This window comes from Pelophylax lessonae, assembly GCF_965119305.1.
Source record: "Pelophylax lessonae genome assembly, chromosome: 2".
NCBI classification, from domain to species: domain Eukaryota; kingdom Metazoa; phylum Chordata; class Amphibia; order Anura; family Ranidae; genus Pelophylax; species Pelophylax lessonae.
In genome coordinates, this window is record NC_138769.1 from 262,410,899 (window position 1) to 262,420,409 (window position 9,511).

A 9,511-nucleotide genomic window follows, 5' to 3' on the forward strand; every position below is an offset into this window, starting at 1 on the left:
ACTTATCCTGTTTGGGGGTATTCCTCTTAAAGTCTACTGGTTATCAACTTAAAAATGCCTGGAAATTATCCCATTTTCCCTGACCTTAGTCGGACTCATCAATGTCCTTTCTTTGGTCCTCATGTTAACATTTTTAGGAGGAGTGATACTTATACCGCTTTGTATCCTGTCTTCCAGAGTCCCTGAGCGGTTCACAAGAAACCTCTACTACTACCCCAGCATTATCACGCCCTGTGGCTTCTAGGAAGTGTGGTAATTGCGGGGATAGGCTATCCAGTTCCCACACTAAGCCATTCTGCTATAAATGTATTTACAAGTTAGCAGGAAAAGAAGCTTCAGGGTTAATGAAAGACTTCATTAAAACAGTACAGGATGAAATGTTAACCACTATTAAGTCAGTACGATCTTCTATAGGAACCCCAAATATTGTAGAACCCAGAGATCTTTCTTCAATGGAAGGTACCTCTTCACAAGAAAGTTCCTTACCTAGAGCAGGACCTTCAAGTCTTATACCATCTTCCCAAAATCTCCCTTCAGCACAGATTAGGGAAGAAAGTAGGTTATCACCAGAGGAGAGCCGCTCAGATTCCCAAACCTGCTCAGAAGGTGAAGGGGACAGGGACTCAGATGCTCCTGATGGGGTAGAATCATCTAAAACCCTATTTGGTTTGGAGAACATGCAGGGACTCCTTCAGGCCATTTATCTCAGAGGAGATACCTGATTTGCCTAAAGAAACCACGGCACAAGATAAGCTCTATAAAGGACTAGGGAAGAGCCCTTCTAGAGTTTTACCTATCCACCATTCCCTGAAGAGTTTAATTCTTCAACAATGGCAACTACCTGAAAACAGGTTAAATAAAGGGAGTTCTTGGAAAAGGAGGTTTCCCTTTAAGGAAGATGACATAGGGAAGTTCCTTAAAAAAACAAAACTAGATGCCCCCTTGGCACAAGTAACAAAAAGGTCAGACCTATCCTTTTGTGGATGCGGGTAACATGAACCGTAAAGCAGAGGCTTTACTGAGAAAAGCCTGGGAACCCAATGCGGCTACTATGGCTCCTGCTTTGGCTGCTTCTTGTGTGGCAAGAAATGCTTTTTTCTGGGTCTATAGACTGAGTAAAAATTTTTCTCAGACCAAAACTCAAGACATCCAAGATTCCTTTTCAGTGATAGGTAAGGCTGTGGCCTATCTAGCAGATGCTGTGGTGGAGTCAGTCGTAGCCTCTGCAAAAAGGGGCTCTCCTAAATTCTGCTAGGAGAGCCATCTGGCTAAAAGGATGGGAAGGTGATGTCACCTCTAAATCTAAGCTCTGTGGTCTTCCCTTTTGAAGGGTCTCTTCTGTTTGGCTCTGGTTTGGATGAGGTCCTTACCAGATCCTCAGAAAAAGGAAAGAAATTCCCTGCAAAACCCAAAAAAGAGGCTAGCAGAATTTTTTTTCGTGGCCCCAGGGACCATAGACAGCAAAGGAACAAAAGGGAACCTGTAAAGAATTGGAAGTTTTGGAAGGGAAGGCAAACAAATAGCTTACTTTTCCCTTCCGCCTGTAACGTTCATGCGTTTTTGTTAGTGGATGGATTTACAGCTGCAGAATTATTACACTCAGTAGCCTTGTAGAGATTCTGTTGAACAAACATATCCAACTCTCAGGACTTCATCACAGTGCACAGCCTGTTATGCAATATACATATACTCAATCAGATGTTTAATGGAGGGATAGAATATATGAGAATGTATAGATGAGAGACAGGCTATTGTATGGTGAGCACTAAGAGTAGTATTAGGAGAGTTGCAGGTGATGGTAAAGCAGATAGGTTCTGATGTCAAGTATAGTGCAGATGGTAAGAGGACACAGATGGAGTATACTTAGACAGAGTAACCTAGTGCAAGGATAGTTGAAGGTAGTCCCAAGAGCTAACTGTCTATGCAGATGATAGGGAATAGATAGATACAGATAGTCCTGGTAATTGCAGTAGGAGATTGGTTAGTAAGGAATCCCCTGTGGGGTACTTATCACTTAGATAGGTTAGTAGTAACAGTGTCCTTTCGAGAGAGGTGATCCCGTAGCGAGATACGGATCAGCAGCGAGGTTCCGGCTTCAGTTCAGCAAAGGGAAATGTCAGCAGCTCCGACTTCACAGGAGAAGGTGCGGTGAACATGTGGTTTGAACGAGCAATGAGTGAGAGAAAGCCGGCGATTGAAATAGCCGCTCATAGCGGCGCTCAGTAATGATGTCATCCGGTCTTAAAGGTGTATGCGTCTCTTGGATAACAAGATGGGACGCAATTTAGTAAGAGAGAAATATGGAACAAGGGTACCAGAGGTACCAGAACATTACACCGCCTCTGCTACAAGAGACAACAAATGACTCAAATGTCAGAGTAGGGGGCAGACTGAGCCAATTTCTATCCAGCACGGAAGAAATAGCAGTCTCCCCATATATTCTTACCATCATAAGAGAAGGCTACAATTTGCATCGATACCACCTCCAACAGTAACCCTTACTCAGATTCGCAAGGAAATTCAGAAAAAGGAAGTCCGGCTACTAGGGATTCAGGAACTGGCAGAACAGCTGGTAATTATTCCAGTCCCAGAAGATCAAATCTTCCAGGGGTTCTACTCCCATGTGTTTGTAGTTCCAAAACCCTCTGGAAAACATCGCCTGATAATAAACTTGAAAAACCTCAACAAGTTTCTACTTTACAAAAAGTTTGCAATGGAAACTATCTATTCAGTGAGAAAAAATTTACTGAAAGATGTTTTCATGACAACGTTAGACCATTCACAAGGAACATCAGCCCTTCATAAGGTTTGCCATAGTAACAAAAGAAGAAATAACTCACTGGCAGTTCAGAGCTCTACCCTTTGGACTATCAGCCAGTCCAAGAATCTTTACCAAGAAACTAGCGGAGGCAGTAGCTCAGCTACACATTCAGGGGATAGCCTTGATCCCTTATTTAGACCTACTGATATTTGGCAAATCAGAAGCCCAAGTGAAAGTGGACACCCAGCAGGTGATAAGCTTCCTACAGAAGTTAGGGTGGCTTATAAACCCGAAAAAAATCATCCCTGGTACCGACAGATACAGTCCTTCCTGGGGTTCCAGGTGGACTCTGTGTCACAGAAACTCTTTCTTCCCACGGAAAAGAGGGAAAAAATTGTTTCTGCAGTCCTAGCCCTAAAAAATGCTCAATCCTGTTCCAGGAGAGAAGTTTTAAAGGTTCTAGGTCTTATGTCAGCCAGCATCCCAGCAGTCGTGTCGGCACAGCTTTACGCCAGAGATCTGCTCTTCTTGCATTTATCCTCTTGGGACAGAAAAACAGAATCTCTAGACGAATTGATCAGTCTCACCCCAGAGGTACAAACATCTTTGGAGTGGTGGACCAATCCAAACAATCTGGGGGAAGGCAGACCTTGGGGTCAATGGAATCCCATAAGAATTACCACAGATGCCAGCACCCAGGGCTGGGGAGTTCACCTGGAAGGGGCTCAAGCTCAGGGAATTTGGAGCAAGAGAACAGCTCAGGCCTCTTCCATCTTCAGAGAATTGAAGGCAGTAGGGTGTGGCAAATACAGCCACTGTATATTGTCCTTCGTGTAGGCATTATGTTTATTGCATGTGTATACCTTTAAGATCCAAGTGTTTGTAATGTAATGCTACAGCCCTTCTTCCCCCATCCCCCCCCTCCTGTTTCTGTGTTTAATTGTGTGGATTCATGACACATAGACAATGGTCTGGACTGGAGACATCTCTCTGCAGGGGGTGTGTATTGAGAGACTGCCTGTTTCAAGGTACAAATATTCAGTCCCCCATGTGGTCCGCTGCTGTACAGCCCCTGGGGAAGCCCCTTGTATGGGGAATCCCATAAATACTGAAAGCCTGTGAATAAAAGTGTTGTTGACTCCCAGCCTATGTGTCGTCTAGTCCTTGGGATGGAAGGATGGTATAACGCTACCTGGATTGTTGCATGCTGTACCTGCCTATTTGGAATATTACCTGTTTTCCTGTCTACCAGCGGAGACCCTGTAGATTGAACTACCCCTCCGCTACAACTGGTGGCAAGCGACGGGATTGCAAACCGCACAGCAGATCCACGATCGGCAGTAACTACCAAACAAAGAGGAGAGACAGCAGCACAACGGAACGATCCATTCGGATAAAACCAGCATTCGGGAAATATGTCAAAGTATACGAACGCTTGGTGAATGGAGGGGAACTATGCAGCATTGAAAAGAACTACATTGAAGGAATTATTGCGAGCTAGAGGGGGTGTTCCGTGAGAATTACCTACCCGTGAGAAAAACCTACCCCTCGTCACTTCCGGTTCACGGCACTGTATGGAATGCAGCGGTTACATTAAAACAGCGGGGCTGCAATACGACTCATCTCTGCTCCTGTGCCTGTCACTTCCCTGCTCTTGGCAAGTAAATATAAAACCGGCGGCGGGTGTATGTAAACATAAATCACAGAGACGCCAGCCGCTTTTATATTTACTTGCCGTGAGCAGGGAAGTGACAGGCACAGGAGCGGAGATGATTCGTATTGCAGCCCCGCTGTTTTATTTAACCGGCGCGTGGGTAGGTTTTTTCCACGGTACAACGTGCTATTTCCATACTAGTACGCATGCGCACTACTCTGCTCCTCTGTTGTCCCCTTAGGTATCCGGCCCTGTGAGCATGCGCACTGCTGCGCTGCTCAGCTGTTCCTGGCCGGAAGTGACGAGGGGTAGGTAATTCTCACGGGGTAGGTAATTCTCACGGAACAGGGGAAATGCCAGCCGCAAAACAAAAGCGACCCTTGTAGCAGAGCTCATGGAGGGAGACAGAGCAACCCCTGCAGCGGGCCCACAGGAGGCAGAACGCAGCGAATTTGACAAGGAGCTACAGAGCAGACTGGCCTACTACCCAGAGCCCCACTCAAGAGAAATACTGGACCGGCTGATGGCGGACGTACAAGAATACCTGGTGGCCAAACACCAAGCAAGTCAGCGAGCCGGGGAGAGAGCTCCAACACCTGTCCACACTACCCAGGGGAAGCCCAAGATCCCGTACCAGGCGTTTAAAAGCTATACCGAAACCGACGGCGAGATAGATCATTACCTACAAGATTTCGAAAGGTTATGCCACCTGCACAATATCAGGGCGGAGGATCGAGTACCCCTACTGGCAGGGAGACTATCTGGTTGCGCAGTAGAGGCATACCGTGCCGTACCCGACGATGACAGTACAGACTATGCCAAGGTGAAGCAGGCCATTCTAGCTAGGTATGCGATTACCTCAGAGGCCTACCGCCTAAAGTTCTAAGATATTGAAAAGCTCACCAGAGACACTCACACAGAATGGGCACACTGTCTACAATGAGCGGCAAAAGGATGGTTGGAAGCCACCCAAGTCAACACCCTAGAAGACCTGTTCCAGCTAATGGTAATGGAGCAGTTCTTTAACGGGATACCCGCTCATCTGCAGAATTGGGTGCGAGATCGGAAACCACACACTCTACAAGACGCAGCCAAGTTAGCGGATGAGTTCCAAGATACCAGGAGGGAACAGCACACTCAACCAAGAGCAGCCTATGGACCTACAGCACCAGTACCAGCCGTAACCGCAGCCGTCCCAGCACGCCCGGGGGTAAGCAATAACACCTACGCCCCCCGGTATCAGGTTCACCCCCCGATACGATGCCACACCTGCAACCAGCAGGGACATATGCAGCGGGACTGCCCCCGCAACCGACCGCGGCCCAGCTGGAATACCCCGACACCCAGCAACTGGGCAGCGGTTCATTGTGCCCAAGCGGAAACCCTACAGAGTACCCGAGGTCCCAGCTTCCACCGAGGAGTCTCTGGGTACGCTACATGAAGTCAACCCTATCCAAGCAGCTTCTGACAACCGCCAAGGGCACCGACAAGAGGTACAGATGGAGGGGAAAAAGGTACAGGGGTTGCGAGACTCTGGAGCTACTATAACGCTGGTCCGCACCCACCTAGTACCCAAGGGCAACCTCACAGGGGAGTGTGTGGCAGTACGTGTAGCCGGGGGAGCGATCTACTAGATCCCCACTGCCAAGGTACACCTGAATTGGGGAGCGGGGAATGGGAATGTGGAGGTGGGCATGATGCAGGATTTACCCGCAGACGTTATTTTGGGCAACGACCTGGGGGAGCTGACTTCAGCTTTTGTTCCCCAATCTACCATCCACGAAGCTTGACCCGACAGCAGGCTCGCAACACAGCACCACCTAACCACTCTGAGGCTCAGGTAAGCAATGTGCCCCCCATGCCTAATGTCACTCCCTGGGCGTCCCCCCTAGAAATTGGGTCGAAGGTGGCCCTAGACCCTTCCTTACAGCTGTATAAAGACCGTGTAGATAAAAATCTGCCAGGGTTAGAAGGGGAAAGATACACCTGGGAAAAGGGACTCCTGTACCGCCAAGCCGAGAAGGTAATAGCCGGATTGATCCCCATACTAATTAAGCAATTAATTGTTCCCCGGAAATATAGATTGGAACTGCTGCGCATAGCGCACGACATACCCCTGTCCGGACACTTAGGGGTCGTACTAAACACAGGTTAACCCAGAATTTCTTTTGGCCAGGTATCTCACAGGATGTACAGCGATATTGCCAGACCTGTGATACCTGCCAAAGGGTAGGGAAGAGGGGTGACCGATACAAGGCCCGGCTACGATCTCTTCCCATAATTGAGGAACCCTTTAGCCGGGTCGCAGTAGATATAAGAGGCCCCTTAACTAAACCTAGTCCATCCGGCAAGAAATACGTCCTAACCGTGGTAGACTACGCCACCAGATACCCTAAGGCAGTGGCCATGACCAATGTGCACACAGAAACAGTAGCAGATGCCCTGATGCGAATATTCTCCCGCGTGGGATTTCCCCGGGAGATTATTTCGGATAGGGGAACTCAGTTCACCGCCGAAGTAACGCACCAGCTCTGGAAGATATGTGGGGTACAACAGATCTTGAACTCCGCATATCACCCCCAGTCCAATAGGCTCTGTGAACGTTTTAACTGCACCCTCAAAACAGATGATCCGTACGTTCATGGATACCCAGAAAGACTGGGAAAGGTTCCTCCCCCACTTACTGTTTGCTTCCCGGGAGATACCCCAACAATCCACCGGATTCTCCCCTTTCGAACTTCTGTTCGGAAGGAGAGTGAGGGGCCCCCTAGATTTAATCCGGGAACATTGGGAAGGAGAAGGGACCATTAATGGTACACCTATCGTACCATATGTGCTGGAGTTTAGGGAACGCCTGGAGGCCCTGACTCAGACTGTACACGACAACCTCCAGGCGGCCCAACAACGACCGATGGTACGATAGGGGAGCCAGGGACCGCAGCTTTCAAGTCGGGCAAAAAGTATTAATTTTACGACCGGTCCACAAAGACAAGCTGCGGGCCTCCTGGCAGGGCCCATACAAGGTGGTAGAACAAATATGTGATACCACCTATGTGATCGGTCCAGTCGCAGGCATAGGAGCCAAACGCATGCTCCACGTAAACATGCTCAAACCCTACCAGGAACATACCGAAGAGGTAACGGCAATTTGCGCATCCGCAGCCGAGGATTTTGATAATCTACCTCTCCCCGACCTCCTAGATCAGGAGGGCCGGAGCGAAGATCTGGGAGAAGGGGCCACCTTCTCGAACTTACCCGGGTACACCCCGTTGACCACACACAAGGTCGAAACCTTAGAACAGACACCCCTTCGCCAAACCCTCTACCGCATCCCAGAATCAGTAAAAGAGGGTATGCGTAAGGAGATTGCGGAGATGCTACAACTAGGAGTGATAGAGCCCTCTGAAAGCCCTTGGGCCTCCCCAGTAGTGCTAGTGCCGAAACAGGACAGAACGACCCGTTTCTGCGTAGACTACCGGAGGCTCAACGACAAAACCACCTCCGATGCTTACCCTATGCCCCGGATAGACAAGCTCCTAGATAAAATGGCAAGGGGCCATTACCTCACCACAATAGATCTGTGCAAAGGGTACTGGCAAATTCCACTAGCCGAGGATGCCATTCCTAAGTCAGCGTTTGTCACCCGGTTTGGTTTGTACCAATTCAAAGTCATGCCATTCGGGATGAAGAACGCCCCAGCTACCTTTCAGAGGATGGTGGATCAGCTACTGGATGGGTGTCAGGAGTACGCTTGCGCTTACTTAGACTATTTCGCCATTTTTAGCTGCTCCTGGCCGGAACATCTGACCCACATAGGAGCCGTACTAGACCGAATTAGGGAAGCAGGATTGACCCTCAAACCCAGCAAATGCCACATAGGGATGGCCAAGGTTCAGTACTTAGGGCACCGGGTAGGAAGCGGTCAACAGAAGCCAGAGCCTGCTAAGATAGAGGATGTCGCCAAGTGGCCAACCCCCCACACCAAGACACAAGTTTTAGCATTCCTAGGTACTGCAGGGTATTATCGTAAATTCGTACCAAACTACAGCACCCTGGCCAAACCCCTCACTGATTTAACTCACAAGAATCTTCCCAAGATAGTAGCCTGGGCCCCAGAGTGTGAACAGGCATTCCAACAGCTCAAAACGGCACTTGTTTACTCTCCTGTAGTTTCTGCTCCTGACCCAACTAAACGATTTCTCTTTCATACAGACACTTCTAGGTTTGGATTGGGAGCAGTACTGAGCCAAGTCGGAGCGGATGGCGGCGAGCACCCAGTGGCTTATCTAAGCAGTAAACTTTTACCCCGGGAAGTGGGCTACGCCGCCATTGAAAAGGAGTGCCTGGCTGTGGTGTGGGCCCTCAAGAAGCTACAACCCTATATATCATTGTGGCAAATACAGCCACTGTATATTTTCCTTCATGTAGGCATTATGTTTATTGCATGTATACCTTTAAGAACCAAGTGTTTGTAATGCTACAGCCCTTCTTCCTCCATCCCCCCCTCCTGTTTCTGTGTCTAATTGTGTGGATTCATGACATAGACAATGGTCTGGACTGGAGACATCTCTCCGCAGGGGGTGTGTATTGAGAGACTGCATGTTTCAAGGTACAATTATTCAGTCCCCCATGTGGTCCGCTGCTGTACAGCCCCTGGAATGTCTGTGGGGAAGCCCCTTGCATGGGGAATCCCATAAATACTGAAAGCCTGTGAATAAAAGTTTTGTTGACTACCAGCCTATGTGTCGTCTAGTCCTTGGGAGGGAAGGATGGTATAACGCTACCTGGATTGTTGCATGCTGTACCTGCCTATTTGGAATATTACCTGTTTTCCTGTCTACCAGTGGAGACCCTGTAGATTGAACTACCCCTCCGCTACATAGGGAAAGCCCTAAAAAACTTTCAAAAGTTCATCCTGAACAGGGAGATTCTGATCTTATCAGACAACACCACAACTGTGGCCTATCTGAATCGACAAGGGGGGACCAGGTCAAACCCCCTCCTTACCTTGACCCAACACATCTTGGGTTGGGTCGAAGGGAGGATAATTTCCCTGGTAGCCATGCACATCAAGTGAAAGAACAACTTGCAGGCAG

General features: G+C 48.7%; 1 pseudogene across 1 annotated transcript; it reads left to right on the forward strand.

Annotated features, from left to right (window-relative positions):
* Nucleotides 1-4,203: 4,203 nt before the first annotated feature.
* Nucleotides 4,204-8,660, forward strand: LOC309547317 (annotated as a pseudogene). The gene is made up of 3 exons: nt 4,204-4,274; nt 4,764-6,255; nt 8,628-8,660. The product of its transcript is annotated as an uncharacterized misc_RNA (transcript).
* Nucleotides 8,661-9,511: the final 851 nt, after the last annotated feature.